Source organism: Cupressus sempervirens, chromosome 4 (assembly GCF_028749045.1).
Source record: "Cupressus sempervirens isolate cs-2001-9-10 chromosome 4, ASM2874904v1, whole genome shotgun sequence".
Classification (NCBI taxonomy): domain Eukaryota; kingdom Viridiplantae; phylum Streptophyta; class Pinopsida; order Cupressales; family Cupressaceae; genus Cupressus; species Cupressus sempervirens.
Window position 1 is genome coordinate 850,693,484 of NC_143121.1, and position 22,367 is coordinate 850,715,850.

At 35.4% G+C, this 22,367-nt stretch overlaps 1 protein-coding gene across 3 annotated transcripts in view; it reads left to right on the plus strand.

The window, feature by feature from the left end:
* LOC149564049 (F-box/LRR-repeat protein At1g67190-like) overlaps positions 1 to 21,572 on the plus strand; it is a 37,219-nt gene extending 15,647 nt beyond the window's left edge. For all 3 annotated transcript variants that reach the window (XR_016364153.1, XR_016364150.1, XR_016364151.1), the window contains one exon: positions 20,458 to 21,572. The gene's annotated coding sequence lies outside the window, so the exon portion shown is untranslated. The remainder of the gene's footprint in view (positions 1 to 20,457) is intronic.
* The last annotated feature ends 795 nt before the right edge of the window (positions 21,573 to 22,367 follow it).

Genomic DNA, 22,367 nt, shown 5'->3' on the forward strand with positions numbered 1-22,367 from the left:
ATGGTCGGATTTGGATTAAGCTCAGATTTTGGATTGGCTGATGAAAGATTTCCTAGGGAGAGTCAAAGCTGTATGACAGACCTAAGGAGGATTGGCTGGGGATTTTTGGCTTTCGTGTGGATGGAAGACTTTCAAGGGTATGCTGTCAAAAGGTGAGAGTTTTGCTTTCCTATGCGTAGGATTGGTGGAGATTGTGTCAACTTAAGGATAGACTAATGATCCTATGGGCATGACACGAGATTGACCACTTGTGGATCCCAACCTTTAGCTCAAGGTGATGAGGGATACAAGTAACAAAGCTGGGTTACCCTAGACAATGCTCTGTCCGAGGGATAACCTTGGTGAGATTGGTTGATTGGTAAGATTTGATTGGATAGCAAATTCTGGCAGAGTGACAACAATTCTCTAAAGGCTTGGGTGTGATTTTGGATTGGGTTGCTAGCTGGCTGGGGGGGATGATTTGGATGGACTTTGGATTTGAGATTGTTCTAAAGCAACGAACTAAGGGAGCTTGGATGATCTTTTGATGAGGCAGTGACTACGCTAAGTATGCCTTGAGCTGGGAGATTTATGCTTTTCTAGGATTTTGACCAAAGTTGGCAAACATTCATTCAAAAGCTATGAACAAACAAGCAGATAAAATTTTGGAGCAAGCACATCAAACATACCAACATCCTCGAAAGCTTTTTACAAGGATAAAATTTGGTTTAACTAGGGAGTCCTCGATACACGCAAGGTACGTGAGGCCCATATCCGTAGATGAAATAAAAAAGATGTCACACAGCCGAGAGGAGCGGTAACCCACTTCTCCTCTTTCACTTCTCAAGGGTATAAAGTTCCTTGAGGCTTATCCTGAGTGACAAAATCTTGATCCCAAGAGAGGTGTCTTTCGATTCACCTCCTGATTCTTATACTCCGCCGGAACGCTGGAGTTGAGGTCGTCCCAAGGGGTGATGAAATCCCCAAGCAGGCCTCCTAAAAAGAGAAAAAAAGGTTTTGGATCCTAGTCTTATGCACCCAAGATGGCCTGCAAAGGCGACAAGGGGAGAGAAGATTCAGATGACCTTGGGCTAAAAAGTAGAGTTCTTTTCCAATTGATGATTTAGATTTTGTAAGCTATGATTGAAGACACTCGTGATTATGGCATACAATGTTCATTCCAACTTGACAGCGTCGTCAACATAATGGAAATCAAGAATTCGTCAACGTAAGAAATGCGAGCGTCATTGAGATGCGTCAAAACCATGCAATGTTCATTGATTGTTAGGCATTCAAGATTGTGTTAGAGTGTTTTAAGCCCAAATTGGAAGTGTGAGATATTGCAATGGTTAATTGATCCTTGGCATTCAAGATTGGATTTGTTGTTTTAAGCATGCATTCCAATAAAAGGTTGATTTTAATCCATTGCATTCAAGAGTGTGTTTGAGCAACATTCATTCAATGAAAGATGTGTTTAAACATGCAAGTTCATTCTAAAAAAAATTGCAAAAAACATGATTAGGTTAGTAGGATGCTCCAACCTGCAATAGCTACAAAATAAAGTCAAGTTGATTAGTAATCCCAAAAATCTCAAAATTTGAAGCTTAATTATGGAAAAAATAAAATCAACTTTTTTTGCTATTTTTCCTATCCGTAAAAATGCTTAAAATGGTCTAAATCCTACGGAACCACTAAAAGTCAAATTTTGATTTATACCTTTTTTTTTTTTCTACAAAGTGCAAAAATAAAGATTTTAAAACAGAAATGCAACATAAACAGGCAGAGACGACAGTCTATCAAGCGGAGACGCCAGACAATGGAGATGCTGAAACGCGGAGATGCTAGTATTCAGAGACGACAGAGCGAAGACGACAGGTCAGATTTGCGGCGCAGAAAATAGGTGGCAAGCAGAGACGCTGATTTGCGCAGACGCGGATTTGGGTTGGCGGCAACAGAGACAATAGAATAGGTTGTGGAGACGACAGAGTAGCTGGCGGAGATGCGGATCTGAGGAGACGACAGTTGAGGATGTGCAGATGACAGTCTAGTGGTGGCGCCGATAACAGAAAACCAGGCGAAGACGCCAAACTGCAGAGACGTCGATTTGGTTGCGCAGACAACAAAGTAGCCGGCGAAGATGACAATTTGCAGGTGCAGATGCCAAACTGCGGAGACGACACTGCGCAAAAAAAGTTGAAAAATGCGAATTTCTTCCAATTTTTTTTTAATTTTTTGCTATTTTCAAATTTTTAGATGGTATTTCTTCTTCCTAAGTGCGTTCTTTAACCTGCAAAAATAAGCAAAACACCCTACAACACACTCAAACAACAACAAACATTAGATGGTTAGAAAAAACAACATATAGATGAAAATGGATGATTAAATGACCCATAGTGGGGTCCCACCGGGCATGCCAAAATGTATATGAGAAATATGTTAGCAAGTAATATTAATTTATTCAAAACAAAAGCATTAACTAGCATAAAAGACATAACATATATGAGAGACAAAGTGAAACCCTCAAATGAGAATATGAACCATGGAATGGCTCTCCCAATGAGGATAGTCACTTGATTTAGGGATGAGTCTATTTGATAGGATTTGGGATGTATGCTCAAGCTTCAAACTAGCTTCAATGGAGATTTTTGGGATTTTTGGTGTGGATGCATGCAAAAGTATGGATTTTGGCTTCAAAATGGCATTATAACTTTACTTGATGGATTGTTATTGAAATGGCTTGGGAGGGGATTCAATTTATAGGCTAAGGGCTTGAGGGATGGAGGGCTAAGATGGAAGGAAAGATGAAAGCTTAAGGAGGGCTAGGATGCACTCAAAAGAGAGCACATGGATTGTGCTTGTTTAGCACCAATCAGGGAGTGACACATGTCACAAGGTGAGTGGATGGAGGAAAGGGGAAGGATGAGTCAACAAAGGAGGCTCAAAGGATAATATCTTCATAAAGACTCTTCATTATGGCTTGTAAGAGCTTGTAAGAGTCTTTATGGCTTTTGTAAGAGCATTCATTGTTGGGTGGTTGGGATATTTTGGAGGGAGTTGAGATTGTTGACTTTCCTTGGCTTAAGAAAGTCTTAAGCTTGCTTAGGGAATGTGACAACATTAGGGGGTGGATTAGGCTTGGGTTTAGGATTATATTAGGGATGTTAGAGATTTGCAAGTGGATGGCATTCATGAGGGTGGGTGAGTTAGTGACTAAGCTTAGTTAGTATGGATGGATGGGGTGGATTAGGCTAAAAAGAGGGTTTAGGAATAAGTTAAGGGTTATTAGATTTGAGGGTTTTATTTATCAAATAGGTTTATTTAATAAATGGAGATTTTGGATTTAGATAGAAGAATAGGATTTAATTGATAAATAATAGGTTATTTGATTTATCAATTAGGACTATAGATGATTAATTAAATTAATCAGCTAGGGGATGGCAAAGGATTAATTAAATAGGAATTTAATTAATGATGCCTTTAGAGATAACTAAATAGGATTACCAAAGCAATGTAATTAAATTTAGGTGTCTACAACCATTACCTATGACCCATGAAATATGGTTTGTTATTACATGCCTGCATGAAAGAATAAAGTTCCAAATTGCTGAACCTCTAATCGAATTTTGAATTGTTAAAATCCTTATATTCTCATTAGATTGTAAATATTTTTCCTTGAGGATCCTAATCCACAATTGATCTTAATCATTTTCCATCTGCTAAACCAACTTTACCCCTAGGGGAATGTTCATTGTGTTCCAATCTCTAATACCAACACCTCCAAACTTAGGTTTGCAAAATTTTTCCTATTTAAGTAAAGGAAATTTTTTCTCTTCCCCCGCACCACTCCAAAAGAATTTCCTCATTTTCTTTTCCACTAAATTAACTACCTTTTTCCGGATTTTTAAACACATCATAGAGAAAATAGGCACCACTGAGACCACTGATTTTAGCATCATAATTCTTCCTATAGAAGACAACCATTTACCCTTCCATCCATCCATCCTCCTAAAACATTTTTCTACCAAACCCTTCCATACTTCACTTTTATTTTTCCCTTAAAATAAAGGGATCCCCAAATACTTGCTTTAAAGACATCCCTGCTTAATATTCATAATTCTCCCAATAGCTATTCTCCTATTATGAGGAGTGTTAAAAAAGAAAATTTCAGAGTTTGCCCAATTTATCTTTTGTCTTGAAACTTTTCCATAGATTTCCAAAGTCTTTTTCATCAATTTGGCTTCCTGCTCCGAAGCTTCATCAGTTAAAAATGTGTCATCCACAAATTGCAAATGTGAAATTGGATCCACTACCCTTGCCACTTGGTCCACCTCACAATAGGTATATGATAATCATGCCCAAAGCCTTACTTAGGAATAGTTTATTCAATCTAAGGATTACTTCTCCCACCACGAGGTGCATTTAATTTGTCAACTCAGGGACATGTAATTGATGGTCAACACAATATGTGCACTAGGTTTCTTAAGGAGTCATTATGCCTATGTTGTAGGAAAGTAAAATGCATACACAGAACCTACACTAGTGCTGCAAGAAAGTAACACACTTAACTCTTTACTAAAATGAATTCTAGAAATACAACTATACACTAGCTTATATTTCAACTCAAACCATCCACTATAACTACTCTTGCAGATGTTGTAGGAATATTTACAAAGTATGATGCTGTAGGAAGTAACTTATAGCCTCTACCAAAAGTACTGGAAATGCTGGAAGTAAATCTACACTATTCTAATTTAATCCACCTCCCAAGTGAGTCCCCTTGGTTGGCTTCTACTAATCTACTAACACAGAATGTAAACCAAGAATTACTTCATTATATTCCAAAATTCCTTACATAAGAACAATACCTAAAAACTGTAAAACAACTCACTACAAGAGTCAACAATGTTTTTTCATAAACTTTTCTCTAACACCAAAACTATTGATCCAATCCCTATAAATAGAGGATCGAAACTTGTTTTAAAATAGGAAAGAAAACAAACTAACTACAAATCTACCAGAGAAGAAGAAGGAAATATAATAGCTCATGATTTAAGCAATAAAGTTTGGGTAACCAATTCAACACAATAGTAAATGTAGAGGGAATATAGAAACACTTCATCCCTGCATTCCTAGAATAATAGCTCCATTTTAGCAGTTGTGTCTCCTGGTACCATTATGATTCTTCCACCGCGATTGGGCATTAACACTCCTCCTTGAATGCTGCCGACCATCCTCCAGCTTCTTCCCTAACAAGATAGTTATGATGTAGAAATATTTGCAAATAAGCATAATCAAATTAAATCCAAATATTAGAACACACATTCTGATGGTTATGTGAAATATTGCATTATATGTATAATATTGGCAAAATATGACATAACTATCTACCCATGGGTTAACGGTTCTATCTGGACTTTATCATAAGTTCAACTAAGCATAAGTTCACAAATGTCTTGACAGTATTAAAATTAACATAAAATAGAGGTAGTAATTAGCCTCATCTTCTGCCCCTTGGTAAGTTTAATGCTTGTCCTCAAGCATTGCATCTTCTGGCCATTGATCAAAAGTCTCAAACCTTAGTCCTCTCTCATCTATTACTCCTGCAAGTGTAGTAAAATCCTCTTGTTCTTTCCTAGACTTCTCGTCTATGATCCTCCTGCAACCTGTCAAGTTGTTTAGAGTTGATGTCATATAGGGGCCAAAGGAGCATAGGTGGTTGCATTATTAATGGACATCAAAGTTCTAGTCTAGTCTTCCTTCCTAGTTGTATGTATTTTGGAGCTCGGTGAAGGGATGCCTCTAGGTTGATAGGATATTGTGACTCTGATCTTCTGACTCCCTTAGGTAATCTACCCCACCTGCTTTTAACACCAGCCATGGCTCTTTGAAAGAAAAAGTAGGTCATGTTATCATATTCTGCATATACCTTTGTTTTGGCCTCAAAGATTTTATTTCTTATCTCCTTGTGAACATCTCCATAGGTTATCTTGAACCAATCCCTAAGGATTTTTTCTAGTTTATTACTCTCTGCTCTTAATGGAAGGGGTTCTATTCTCTCCTCATCTTTGTAATTGTTTAGTTGTCTATCATAATTAGCCTCATTGTGCATCCAAGAAATTAGAGCCCTAAGGTGTATATCCCCTATGTAAAGTAAAGGGTTCCATTGAGTTTCTATAGGAATAATGAAATTCTGTATATACAATTTATAGAGTAAATTGTGCTTCCACGATGGAAGAGTTTGGTACAAACCATAGAATTCTTGAGCTAACTTGAATTCTGTATTTATATCTTTGAGGGTCATCATCAACTGGAATAAAAGGAAATGCTCTTTTAAACAAATGGCATAGATCCTAGGTGGTGGCCTGCAACTAATTATTTGGTCAACCAATTTAAGAGCATCATCCATCTTTTTTGTTCGTCTCACCAATTGCTCTTTTAATTCTGCAATTTCTTCACCTTGGGATTTTATGACCTTCTTAATTTCCTTTTTCTCTTCTTCCCATAGAGTTGTTAACACATGCTTATTATATAATTAGAAAAGAAGCATTTGTAAGGTAATTGAGCCACTTTCCTCTTCCTAGTTATTTTTCTTCCTTTGTTCCCTCCATGACCATTCCAAGAAGCTTGTAAACCATGTTTTCTTATAGGGAACTAGGGAAGTTTTTGAGTAGGCTAACTAGTGTGTTATTGGAGCTTTTTCATCTTTATGGCCTGGGGTATCTTGTTGACTTGCTAGGGCATTATTTTGGCTTTCATTCATCTCAACCTTACATTCCTCATCAAGGTTTTGAGGAATGTCTAGAATTTCAGGTTGATTGGGGGAATCATCTAGGACAACTTGTACTGGGGATTCTTCATTAGATTGTTTGGGTGAAGTGGACTGGATTTCTATGGACACTTTACAAATTTTGCCTCTCATTCTAGGTCTTCTTTGCACAGGGGTTTCTTTGGGCACCACAACCTTTTTCCTACTAACCCTTTTTGGTGTCTCTACTACAGGAGTAACTACTGCAAGAACCGACTTTGTTTTCTTTTGCTTTGAGACTATAGGGTTTTATTTTTCTACTATTGGAGCCCACAAATTTTCATGTAACTTTTGTTTTCTCTTTTCTTGGGTAGAAGTAGGTAAATTGCTCATTTGAGCAGGTAAAGGCACATTTTCTTGCACATTTTTGGTTTCTGCACCTTGGGTGCTTTTCTCAATAGTTGTGTCAATGGGGACTGCATTATCTTTGCTGGGCTTTTCATTAGGGGTAGTTTGAGGTTGCAAGGTTTTATGCTAGATAAATTCTGCCCACGACATGGGAGAGACATCCCTAAGAGATATTTCTATAAGAAATTTGATTAGGGCATGGTGAGTAACAGAATTGTCCTTCCCTTTCTAGGTTTCCTTAGCACTAATGCATAACATATTGTACAAGAAATTGGGGCCATTCACTAGAAAATTATGTCTTACATAACTGAGTAACTTAAAATGATGTGCATACAAATTAGAAAATCTTCCTTCATAGGTAAAATACCTGATAATATGCATGGCTAACTCATTGTACGGTGGTGGAAGAGACATTCTTTTGTAACCCTGCTTAGTTATATCCAATGGAGGGTCACTTGGTATGAAAAAATGGGCCTTGGCTGATCTAACATCATGGCATCATGTGCATTGGGGTAATGTTCTCCTACTACTAGTAGCTCAGTTACTTTTGCTATTCATTCCTTTATGGAACCAACTATTAATCCCCATACTGTTGCTTTACCTTCCTCAAATGTATGTATAAATTTAGTAGTTGCTTCTTCAAAAAAGTTTGTTAGTTTCAAGAAATATCCTAGCCAACCACATGCATTAAATCTTCTTACTACTTCTACATCAGAAAGTAAAACACTATGTTCCACTAGTTCACGTCGCTGTAACTGTCCTCCCATTTGTGCTTAATAATTTCAACCTTTGCTTTGTTTGCAACAATTACCTTCTTCCCTTGTGAATTTTAGATTTTTTTTTTGAAAACCATAGACCTTTTTCACATTCTTTTTTGTGAATTTCTGTCATGAACAATATGTCATGAGCAATAATAATGTGGTTTTAATGGGAATAAATCATAGATATGTGAGAATCATTTCAAAATTAAATTTGGGTCACATCTTAGTCTAACAATGAGGAATTATTCGGGAATAAAGGTATGACACTTGACACTTGCCTTTATGGCAATTGGATTTTAATCAAACAAAGAGAGAGTACAAATTTGATGATCTTTAATGAATAAATAGAAATGCCATTGGGAATTAGTAACCTTCCCTAACCCCTACAAAACATGGACAAGTGCCCTCACTTTTCATACTTGGTACGAGGTACAAAAATGGCATAATGCTGCAACAATATATTTAATATAGTAATAGATATAACCAACAAAATCTATGCACTAAAAATGAATAAAATTTGAAAAGCTTATACCTACCAATTTGATCATTGCACATGCCAGATAAAGGTGGAGAGAGTCAAAGGTCAGTAGTGACAACATACGCCAGTGAACTCATCATTTTATTGAAAGCATTGTAAAATGATGATGTGGAAGATGGGTGGGTGGTAGAGAAAGAAATGAGATGAGTTGAAAAAGAAGAAATTAGAAAGTGAATGGAGAATTTGAATTTTATGTAGATATAAATTTTTTATTATGGGCATATGCTCAAATGAATTCTTCTTGAAGAGCTACAGGTAGAAGGTCATCACCTTCTGTTGCAGGAAGTGTTACCTGTTGTGCATTTGAAAGTGGCTATTGAAATTGTTGCAAGAAGTCTTCTTTTGTTTGGGGCTATTTATACAACTTTAGCTGATGTCCATTGACTAATAACTTGAAGTGTACTAGATCAATTATGGTTAACTAGACAACTCCATTTTCAAATGCATGATTTATTTCATAGGGACCCAACCATCGTGTCTACAACTTGCCTAGTATGTCTTTAAATCTGGAATCATAAAGTAATGTCTAGTCGCCAATTTAAAATTGCTTACTCTTAATGTGGGAGTTGTGCCATTATTTTATTTGCTTCTGTATGATTTCTGTGCATTCCATGGTAGACTTGTGCATTTCATCCAAAGAATTAAGATGCAATAAGTGCTCTCTCTATGCTGCAAGAAGATCAATGTTTAACTTCAGTGTTTTTCTTAAAGTTTTGTGTTCAAACTCAATGGGTAGCATTACTATTTTTCCATACAACAATATGAATGGTGTGAACCCTGTGGTAGTCTTCCATGTTGTTCGGTATGCCCAGACAACTTCTGGTAGTTTTTTGCTCTAATCTCCATGGTGCAAATGAATTGTCTTTGTCAAGATGGCTTCTATCTCCCGATTTGTAACTTCTTCTTGTCCATTAGTTTGAGGGTGATAGGGGTTTGATTTCCAGTGTCTGATATTATATTCCTTCATGAGTTTTATAATCAGATTAGAAGTGAATTGAGCACCCTGGTCAGTAACAAGTTCTCTAGGTATGCCATATCAAGTAAACATTTCTTCATACATAAATTTGACAACTTTATGGTCACAAACATGCTTCGTGGCTTTGACTTTGACCTGTCTTGTCAGGTAATCAATGCATACAAGGATATATGATTTCCCATTGGATGGATGATCTATTGGACCAATGAAGTCCATGCCCCATTTGTCAAATGGTGTTAACACCATTTGTGGATTGAGAGACATTTCATCTATTTTTGTTGGTTGGACCATCCTCTTACATTTATCACACTTTTGTGTATAATTGGTTGTATCCTTACAAAGTGTAGGCCAATATTAACAAACTGTTGAAATTTTCAACATTGTTCTTTTTGCTGCAAAGTGCCCCGCACATGGTTCACTATGACATGTATGTAGAATGTCATATCTCTCATCTTCTCGCACACATCTCCTCATAACTTGATCAGTTCTAGTGTAAAATAACATGTTATCAATCCAAGAGAAATGAAAATTTTTCTCTACAAATAGCCTCTTATCTTTGTAAGAGAAATGTGTTGGCATTTTATTAACTCAATGTACTTAGATATATCTACATACCATGGGGTTTGGAAAAAAATATGAAATAAATGCTCATTTGGAAATGTATGATCTATCAAAGTAGTATCTTCTTCATCATGGTGGATTTTGGATAGATAATTAGCTATTGCATTTTCTTTTCTAGGTTTGTAATGATTGTGATATCAAATTCCTACAAAAGAAGTAGCCATCTTGCTAACTTTCCTGTAGTGGTAGGTTTATTCATGAGATACTTGAGTTTTGCATGGTCAGTATGAACAAATATGGGATAAGCAGTTACATAATGCCATAATTTGTTCAGAGCATAAACTATTGCTAACAGTTCTTTTTCAATCACTATATAGTTCAACTCTGGTCCATGAAGGCTCTTACTAATATAGTAGATTGCACTTTCAAGATGTTGAGATTTTTGTCCTAGGACTGCACCTATGGTATAGTTAGAAGCATTTGTATGTACTTGAAAGGGAAAAGTTCAATCAAGACCCTTAAGTATGGGTGCAGTTGTCAACAGTGACTTGAGCCGTTGAAAGGAGTCATCATGTTCCTTTGTCTAGGAAAATTCAACCTCTTTGGTAAGCAAAGTATAAAGAGGGCTAGCTATCTAACTAATTGTTTTGATAAACCTCCTATAATAGCTAGCATGTCCTAGGAAAGATCTGAAATCTTTTTGCTTTGTGGAAGTAGAGAGTGTGAGAATTACCTCTACTTTCACAGGGTCTACCTGGATTTCAGCTTGAGAGATAAAATGTCTCAATACCACACCTTCTTGCATCATTAGAAAATATTTCTCACTATTGAGAGATAGGTTGTGATCTTCATGTTGGATTATTACTTTCTCCAAGTTTTCCAAAGATTCCTCAAATGTGACACCAAATTTAGTGAAGTCATCCACGTATATCTCCATGCAATCATGTGATATGTCGGAAAAGATGCTGATTATAGCTCTCTAGAAAGTAGTAGGTGCATTGCATAAGCCAAATGGTGATATAGAATAGGCATAGATACCCCAAGGACATGTAAATGTGGTCTTTTCTTGATCTTCTGGAGCAATACTTATCTGATTATATCCATTGTATCCATCCAGAAATGAAAAGTATTTCTTTCCAACTAAAGTATCCAAAACCTGATCAATAAAGGGTAATGGAAAGTGATCTTTCTTTGTGGCATTATTTAATTCTCTATAGTCTACACATATCTTCCACTTTCCTCCTTTCTTAGGTACAATAACTAATGGTGATACCCATTTTCTATCAGAGATTGGATAGATGAATCTAACATCCAACAACTTCTGTAACCCAGTCTTGACTATTTCATGCAATGCTGGATATATTCTCCTCTAAGGCTAATAGAGTGGCAAGCTTCCATCATTGATGTATATCTTATGGGTGCAAATTTTAGGTCTCAATCCTAAATTTTAGGTCTCAATCCTACCATATCATTATAATCCAAAGCAAAGGATTTTTCACGCTAATTGAGGAGCTTGGTTAACAATTCCAATTGTGATAGGGACAACTTGTTGTTTACATGAAGATTATGACTAGGAGAAAGTTCCACAGTAGTTTTTAATTCTATCATTGATACTTCTAGTACTGGACTTGTAGTTACTTCACTTGGTAGTTATTGGACAATTATTCTAGGGCTTGCTGGGTAGACACAGTCTTCATAGGTACATAGCTTTAAGATAGAACTTTCAATAATATCTCTGGCCACTATACACTCATTGGTAAGAATTCTCTAAACTACATCATCTTCTTCCTACATTTTTAGAAAAGATTGCCTATGCAACATCATGAGTTGAGCTACATAATTCAGTTCTTCCTCTTCATCTCCTAAATCTAGCCAAATAGGTTCTCCCAAGTTTGGTTGGGGTTGGGCAAGTGGACATATCTCTAGCTTGCTTATGGTTTGACCATTTGAAATTGTCATACTACCTAATCTACAACTAATTTTAGCATTGATAGTTGCCAAACAGGGTCTCCCTAATATGACAAGATAGCCAACAAGTTTTACTTTGGGTGATAAGATAAGAAAATCAGCAGGGTATTCCCATGAATTTAAAGTCACTATCACATCTTCTATGAGACCATCTAGAGTGACAGTTGAATTATCTACAAGCTGCAACACCGTGGGTGTTGTTCTTAAGCCTTCCATACATAACCTATACATTGTATCTTTACTCGTCACATTTATTGCTACCCCTAGATCAACTATAGCATTTTCATAGCCTATCCATTTATGATCAGAGTAACTACTGGACTACCAGGATATGAATACTTTGGTATCCCTATTTTTCCTAACATGATATCTACTAATTGCCTGAAAACATGGACTATTTGAGGATCTTTCTTCTTCTACCTCAACTTCTTAAGGCATGCTTCCTTAATAGCCTTTCCATAAAGAGGGACATCTTTGATAGATTGGAATAGAGGAATTTGGATGTGCATGTTTTTTAGCTATTCAATAATATCAAATGTCTCTTCCTCTTGGGATATGGATTTCTCTTTATTTAGCCTATGTGGGAAGGGAGAATTTATGGTGGTATGGTCAATAGTCTTGCTGGGTACATTAGTTGGTAGGTTGGTATTTGGAAATGTGGCTTCTAGAAGGGGTACTACAGGAGTGTCTGCAACTTCTGTGATAATAGGGTATTCTAGTGTAGGAAAGGTTGTACCCAATATTAAATAGATGTCAAATATCTCTAGTGAGTATGTAGGGCACTACCAAGTATCAGTAGTATACATTTGCTTTTGTTGTTGGTTGTTGTTTGGATTTGGTTGAGATTGAGAAGGCAATTGGGTTGACTTAGGATTAGTATTATTTTCTGAAGGAAGTGGCATCATTGTAGGTTGTTGGACTGGAGGTGGTGATTGTGGGTTACCAAGATTTTGGTTAGGCCATTGTGGAGGTCCCCTCCATTGGTTATTTTGCTTCGAATTTCCTTGTGGTGATTGCCATAGATTCTGCTAATTTTTCCACTAGTTATTTTGCTGATTAGGCCACTAGTTGTTTTGCTGGTTTTGCCAGGAAGGTTGGGAGTACTAAAAAAGATTCTGATAGCTTTAGTTTTGCCACTGATTATTGTAACGATTTTAAAATTGTAAAGGATCTTGAGGAATACCTTGTGTGAAGCCTATGGTCAATGTTGAGCAATGAAGAACGCTTGATCATTATCCCCATCTATCTTCATGTACTTAGTTAGAAAATGTTGATTCTCTAGGTTGGCTACTATCTTACATGCACATTCTTACTTCTATTTGCAATAGTGAGGACAATACTCTGCCAATCTTGATTCAACTTTTGCATACTTCTTCTTTGTAGCCATTGTGTCGAGATGTGTAGCGACATCATTCATGATGTCCTACTTGAAATTTGAGAGTAGATTAGATATCTCAAGCTTTGAAATACCTTGAATGATCCCTTTAGTGGTTCTAGACCGATATCTTCTACCTTTCTTCATAGTTGACTTTGAGTAGTTAAGACAAATTTTCTTAAGGTCATCCCAAGAAGATTGGTATACATCACCACCAACCATCAGGTCTAGTACTTTCAGACTATTATCATTTACCCCTCTCAAGAAGACTAATTTCTATGAATCCTCTGCTAGTACATGCTCGGGGTTTTTCTGCATTGTGTACAAAAAACGTGAAACATAGTCTTCCAATGTTTCATCCTCCTTTTGTGATATTCTAAAAATGTCATTTCCTCTTGGATCACTCCCCTTTTAGTAATATTTTCATTTTTCCAAAAATAGAGTTTTCATTTCATCCTAGGTACCTATTGCATTGGCTCCTAAGCCCATGAACCATTGTAAGGTTGATTCTTTCAATGTTGTTGGAAGCAACTTGTGCTTGTGGGCATCAGTGTTATAGTCAAACTTGTGATAGAGTATGTTGAACTCAAACAAGTAAGTATCAAGATCCTTAGTTGCAAGGCTATAAAACTTTGGAAGAGCATTTGTGGGTATATTTTTGAGATTAGCGTTAGTTATGAGGCTCGGAAGAGGAAATGGAAAAGTAGGGTATGCCATTACTGGAGGCATTTGATTATGAGGTTGCTGCTAAAAAGGGGCATTGACTAAAAGATTGTTAACAATAGGTGGATTTGGACTAGAATTATCAAGAAAGCTAGCCAAGATTTCAGCAAAAGGCTAAAGACTGCTTATATACAAAGATTCTACTCTAGAGGAAGATCCTGCAGGAAAATCAGGGCTTGCATCCTCAAAAGGAAACTCAACTTATTCAATTTTGTCGTTCAAATTAACAAGCTCTCATGGAAGAAATCTACTATATTCATCTCATTCTCTTCCTCTTTGATGCATGCAATTGAATTCTTCACAACTTTGAAGAAACTTTTAGGACTACAAATCTCTAAAAACCTAACTAAAAAAATTATGACCCAAAAAGATGTTCCTAGCTTGACATCATCCTCGACAATGATGCCAAAAATGGTCCGCCTCACAATAGGTATATGATAATCATGCCCAAAGCCTTACTTAGGAATAGTTTATTCAATCTAAGGATTACTTCTCCCACTATGAGGTACATTTAATTTGTCAACCAAGGGAAGTGTACTTGAAATGTTTGGCACAGTATGTGCACTAGGTTTCTTAAGGAGTCATTATGCCTATGCTATAGGAAAGTAAAATGCATACAAAGAACCTACACTAGTGCTATAGGAAAGTAACACACTTAACTCTTTATTGAAATTAATGCTAGAAATACAACTATACACTAACTTATATTTCAACTCAGACCATCCACTATAATTGCTCTTGTAGATGTTGCAGGAACATTCATAAAGTATGATGCTGTAGGAAGTAACTTATAACCTCTAACTAAAATAGTGGAAATGCTGGAAGTAAATCTACACTATTCTAATTTAATCCACCTCCCAAGTGGGCTCCCTTGGCTGGCTTCTGCTAATCTACTAACACATAATGTAAACCAAGAATTACTTCATTATATTCCAAAACTCCTTACATAAGAACAATACATAAGAACTATAAAATAACTCACTACAGGAGTAAAAAATGTTTTTCGATAAACTTTTCTCTAACACCAAAACTATCAATCTAATCCCTATAAATAGAGGATCGACACTTATTCTAAAATAGGAAAGAAAACAAATTGGCTACAAATCCGCTAGAGAAGAAGGAAATATAATAACACGTGGTATAAGAAATAAAGTTTGGGTAACCAATTCAACTCAATAGCAAACACAAAGGGAATATAGCAACACTTCATCCCTATATTTTTAGAATAATGAGTCCTTTGTAGCAGTCATGTCTCCTAGTACCATTATGATTCTTCCACCATGACTAGGCTTTAACACTCCTTGAATGTTCTTGACCATCCTCCAACTTCTTCCCTAACAAGTTAGTTATGATGCAAAAATATTTGCAAATAAGCATAATCAAATTAAATCCAAATATTAGAACACACATTCCAATGGTTATATGAAATACCACATTATATGTACACTAGTACATTTGGGTTCATTTTTCAACCTTTATTGGTCAAATTTTTGACCCAATTTTTGACCAACTTTTGACCAAATTTGACCAACCCATTGGTCGATATTTTTCTAGTCAAAATTTTGACCAACTTGCTGGTTGGTCAAAATCTTGATCAATCCATTAGTCAGAAACCTTCCAGAGGCATTAGACAAGTTCAATCAGACGTTGGTCGAAATTTTGACCAATGAAGGTGGAAATTTTGACCAAAAAAGGTAGAAAAAATTCAGGTGTTGGTCGAAATTTTGACCAATGAAGGTGGAAATTTTGACCAACAAATGTAGAAAAAAATTTAGGTGTTGGTGGAGATTTTGACCAATGAAGGTGGAAATTTCGACCAACAAAGGTAGAAACAAATTCAAACGTTGGTGGAAATTTTGACCAATGAAGGTGAAAATTTTGACCAACAAAGGTAGGAAAAAATCAAATGTTGGTAGAAATTTTGACCAATGAAGGTGGAAATTTCCACCAACAAAGGTGGAAAAAAATTAAGTGTTGGTGGAAATTTTGACCAATGAAGGTGGAAATTTCGACCAATAGCTAGGTGTAATTTTTTTTCAAGCATTCTATAAAATAGTTCACATGCCTTGCATATGATATGACATTTTGCATGCATCCTACACTCTCTCATCCGACTGATGATGGATTACGTAGAGTGATCTGAAACCATGATTCTAAAAAACACACACAATCAAATCCAAAATGAACTTGCACTACAAATGGATTGTGGAAATTTGATATTGTTAATTTTGCATGCATGTCTACTAGGACAAATATATTTTTAAGTTGTGATTGTCCTAGTAGACATGCATGCAAAATTACCAATATCAGATTTCCACAATCCATTTGTATTGCAAGTTCATTTTGGATTTGATTGTGTGTTTTTTAGCATCATGGTTTCATATCACTTTGCGTAATCCATCATCAGCCGGATGAGAGAGAGTGCAAGATGCATGCAAAATCTCATATCATACGCAAGGCATGTGAACTATTTTATAGAATGCCTGGAAAACACTGACAATAACTAATATGAAGAATATATAATTAGTTATATGATTGAGATAAATCATGTACATTGTATGAAGGCAGTCCATGGCTGACAAGGCCCACCAAAAGATAAAAACATATGATTAAAAGACTTATTTTCATATTTTGAACACATGAGGTACACATAACACGACTTATTAGTGCACAATTCAACTAAGTTTAGTTAATTTCCATAGGGATTGTCCCCATTTAATGGTGAACATTTTGCCACATTTCAAGCCTTTTGATTATATAAAGAAATGGATAGCATGAAAAGTTTAAGTAATGTCAAGCCATTTATTTACTTGATATATAATGTGAATAGAACTATTATGTTTCTCAACAACAACCACCAAATAAAATTATCATCATGTACCCAAAAAGGGATAGATGGAATGTCAAAACTGACCTCCAACTAACTACTATCACCATCCCACTATATTATAAGTTATAGTGGTGCTCTAGATTTTCTCTATTCCATCACACACTTACATATCATACACTTTACCATAGTCCATATCAACAAGGTCAGAGAGATCAATTTCATTTGACTGGTATGTGGAAGACCTTATGTTGAGAAGTTGTGTGATTCATGTGGAGTGGAAGGTGTTTTGGCCCCTTGGAAGGAAGCTTCATCTCTTTTATTGGCTTCTTTATTTTTACTTGGAGAAGCATATTGCTTTGAATTGTCCCCATGGCTCCTTGCAAATGATGCCAAAGCACATGATAATGTGCTGGTCTACTGGCCCCCTATAAATGATAAAAACCAGATTAGTTTTTGTTATAATACATGGCAAAGAAAGCATGACAAGTTGATTTAAGAAATATATATTATACCTGTATCCTAGTATGACTACAGAGATAAAAGTCAAATTACATGGGATGGAAAATTTTGGAATCAACCACAGTGCCTAAAAATATAGGAAACCCACATCAACGTTACAAATTGACACTTTTGAATAGAGAAGAATAGTACTATATAGCCTTATAGGACCTTCATACCTGGCAAGATGTTCCCGCTTCTGTCTATAGAATGCCTATCTGCATGGTTGTTCCTTGTCTTAGAGAAGAGTCTTAAAAGCATCAAGAATAAATCAAAGATAGAGCATTATATAGTTATTGGAAATGAATCATCATTTTCAACAAAAAATGTGAATGTTAACATGGCTTTAGATCATGAAAATCAAGCAAGGGATCAACTTGGAAGTTTTGTGTCAATTGAAAGACAATATCAACATAAAACTCTTTACCCAAATAATGTGTCAACCATTAGTGACTCTTCTTGGAATGAGGAAGATAACAGAAAATTGAGGAAGGACATTGAGATGATATTTAAGGAACATCACAATGCTTCTAAAAATGCTTCAGTAGTTTGGGCAAAGTATGACCAACTTACTACAAAGCTTTCAAAAGACTTGGCAGAGCAATTAAGATTGATCATCTAATTACATACAGGTAAGAGAGTATGATGGGTTAAAGGTGAATAATTAACAAATTCCAGGACGTAATAACAAAGAAATTAGATTATAAAAAACTACTTTCAAACTAATTAACTAATGGTATGGTCCACCTTAAGATCATAGACTGGTGGATACTAGTTAAGGTTTCATTTTCTAAATAACAGAGGTTATTAATAAGCTAATTAAAGGTCTAGAATTGGAAACAGGTGAATAATAAAAAATTCCATGAGGTAATAACAAAGAAATTAAATCATGGCAAACTACCTTCAAACAAGTTAACCAAAAGTTTGGTCCACTTAATGATCATATACTGGAAGATACTAGTAAAGGTTCCAATATCTAAATAATTGAAGAATGATAATGCACAATTCAGAGGTCCAATTATAGAACAAGTCATTGAGTTGTTGGCTAATCTATTCATTGTTTCCACCACCCTTTCTCAAAATGAAAGGAAGAATAGTGAAATAATCTCTGAATATGAAGCAACAATAAGTGTAATTTTTGTTAGGATCAAATTTTGTTAGGATTAGTAAAGAAGAGTGCCTCAGGAATTGCCAACTTAGTTGAGGGCTGTAGAGTCTTCCCACAAAGATACATATTAGTGACTCTTTCAAACAATTGTGAAACATTTCCAGAATCATACATACACAATTTACTATCCATATGCCATATAGTAATATGCACACTAAGCAATCTAGAAAATCAGAATATGTTAATAAAATCAAAGTCTCTACTCATCTATTTCATTTAGTCATTTCTAAAACAAAAATTGGAAAATATCGATTCATTATGCCTTCTACAAACTCATTTAATAGCCACTATAAAACACAATTACCTTACATATCAATGTTTTAAAAACATTTTCTTGTGCAAGGCTATGACAACAATTGGCATAAAAATTAGTGCAATCTTGGATGCCATACCTTTCTAGAAGACTTATTCATGATGATATTTAAGTGCATCCACAAGTTCTTCAGCCAAAGTTGTAGTTACCCAAATTTCCTATAAACAATTGAATAAGTAAAGTTAAAGAAATGGTAAGAGTATAAGTACACACTTTACTTTGAGAAAAAAATAATTAGTATCTCTAATGAGTTGTCTAGTCAATTTGCTTTTTTGGAAACTCAAAAGCTAATTTCTACTTTACTTTGAAATATGTAAGTATATGCAAGAAATCAATTATGCTGTAGTGTTATACTAAATGTACTCTTTGCAAAAGAAAAAACAGCATAGAAAGGACTCAAGGAGTAGTAAATGAATCCATTCACTTCCAAAAAGTAAATTTTATGAGTTTCCTAGCCAACTTCCATTTTTGGCAACTCAAAAGACAATTTCTACTTTTCAAAAGCAACGTTAAAGTTGAATGTACATTTTGAAAAAGAAAGATAGCATAGAAAAAGGACTCAAGGAATAGAAAATGAACCCATTCTCTTCGAAGAAGCGTCTTAATAAGTTTCCTAGCGAATTTAGGTTTTGGTAACTATAAGATAGTTTTCTTTAATTTGAAATCTGTAATTACATGCAAGAAATTAATTATGGTGTAGCATCCATCAAAGCTACCAAAATGAAGCAAGAGTAGATCATCTTGTCCAATAATTAATACTTCACTGTAAATGGATGAATTTTTCTTATTTTGTGAGCTTACTATGTGAAACAATCCTCAGTAGCTTCTTGAGTATTTAAGTCCCTGAAAAAAGCTTCAGAGAATTTCCTTCTATTAAAAATAGTCACATATGGCTCTCATTAATTGCTCAATTATATTCAATATGTCTTAATCACTACTCTTTCAAATTCGAACATTATTTTCATTTACTTCATCTTACAGAGGCAAAATATTGGTTTAAATATTTGTCGATTCAAGTTGTATACAGGAGATGCATGTTTTGTTTCATATATCTATCACATTTTCTCTTTTCTTGGGAGAATTCTCTGTTTGATGATTTTGCTAATAATAATGACCATGTCAATAACATCTACAACATTCCTCTTACTGCTTTGTCTTCCATTTCAGTTCTTCTATTTCCAACTTTTCTTGATACAAAATTTATAGTTGATATGGTTTGGACACATTTGATCTATCCCAATAAACTGAAAGTGAGAGCTAAGATGATAAGTAAAATATTGCCAACCAAAGTAAAACATTAGAAACAAAGAATCAAAGATGATGATACAACTTGTTTCTTTTAATGGAATATATTAATAGCTGCAATGATCAATAGAAAAGCAATAATCCATTTTTTTTGTATCAATGGCAATTCCATGTTTTCAAATTTTCATTGATATGCTTCAAATGGTAGCAGCAGTGTTGCCTAGATATTAAAAGTTGGTATCATGTCTAAGCATGTATCCTTATTTTAGATGTATACATTGCTTTAAACACTAGATATGGGAAATCTTTTCTACACAGAACAAAATGAAGCTTCGCTCAAAAATGAAATTTTTTCTAATTTTGTTGTAGGCATATGAGAGTATGATGGAGATTCCCAGTGTGGGAAAGATGGCAACGATTGGCAAGAGTCATGTTCTAGAAGGAGCTTGTTATTGCTTCTTGATTCTACTTATTTGGTTGATAAGTACTACACCTAAAAAGACAAGGAGAAGGTACATGAATAAGGTAGGAGTTTTGAAGTTTAGAGAGGCTACTAGGCAGATGGAAAAGAAGGGTCACACAACAACATTATGCAAGGGTACAAAAGCATGGAGTTCAAGGAACTTAGGAGGCATGGAGTGTCAAGAAGAAAAGCATGCAGCAGGGATGAAGTTGAGAGCTTTTCAAGCACATGAAAATGTTTTTCCTAATGTTTATTTTGCAGGTACACAGTTTCCCAGGGACTGGAAAACATTTGAAGTCAAGGAGTTTGGTGCAGGGGCACCCAATGGACACATGAACATATAGGGTACACCAGGAGTCATGAAGGAGATCATGAAGGTATAAGGGCAATCAATGCCTAATGAAGACATGTCAAGTCATTTGATGAAGGATTATGGGTATTGAAGCCATCAAAATGTAAGGAACTTCATAAAGTTGTCAAATTGTAATGTATTGCCAAGAATGGGGAAAATGGCATAAGTGAGGTGTCAAGAGTCAATCAATATGATGTAATGAGTCATTTGAAATCCCAAAATTTCCTAGGAATGTTTATAGGTTGCATAGGAATTGCTAGAAACACAATGTAATGGAAAAAGTTCAATATGTTGTAAAATTTTCAACATTGACAATGTAAGCCAAATATGGCACCCTAGAGGAAATTAAGGATAAAGGTGTAGTCTTTAGCTCACTTAGGTGTCATAAAGCCATTTATATAAAATAATAAATGTTGCCAAAGTCTTAAGCCAAGAAAGTGGCTAAGAGAAAACAAACAAGTCATGATTAAAGGAAAGGAGTTACAAAAACTATTGCTTACTGTCATGTGATAGTTATAAGGGAATTTGGTCAATGGGAGTGAGTTTATGGACAGTTAGAGGGCAAGAGGTCTTTAAAAAGAATGCATTTTGGATGTATGAAATAGTGGTGGTCAAGGAGAAAGTAGTTTGAGAGAAAGAATAAATAAAATCTCTGTCATTTCTGTATTATTTCTGATTGTCATAACAGTGCTATCCATTATTGTTTGTTTCAAAGTATTTACTAGTTTCTTTGCATGAAAAGTTTGGTGTTTTGTAAGATTTTAAGGTTGATAGAAGGCTATCAATCATTTATTAAAAGTCTCTTTAGCATTGGAGTCAAACATATTGTAAAAGTCTTATTGAAATAGTGCTAAACAATTACTGTCTGTCATAAACACGTGACAACAACATTGCAGTTTTGTAAACAAATGAAGTGAGGCCTCTCCCACTATCTGTTTAGTACTGTAAATTGTGGGAGAGGAGTCCAATGTTTTAATATGTATTTCTACTATGGAATAAGTGCAGGTTTATAAGAAGACAGAGAGAAGAATAGACTGACAGAGCAGTGTGACTGATGAACAAATAGTGAAGGTGCATTTGCAAGGCACCACATGGTGGATAAGATAAACTGAGGGTTGGAGTGGATGAATATTGATTGGAAACATTTGAGTGAGTAAATTGTAAGGTGTTTGAACCATTAGAAAGGTCTTGTAAGTCTGGGAAGGATATTTTCTAGGAAGCCCTAGGCTATAAACCCTTAAAATGAGGGTTTGATGAAAAAGTGTCTAGAAATGCATGGAGGGTCAGACAAATTGAGGAATCCTACTATGTAAGAGATTCCCTAAGACTGTGTCAAGGTTTGGAGTGTTGGGTATGAGTGCAAAGAGCAGTTTCTTTGGCTACTGATCTATAAAATTTGAGGCGCACATACTTGGTATAGTTCAGAGGAAGTATAAAGTATTGTTCATTTGAGATTTTTGTTGG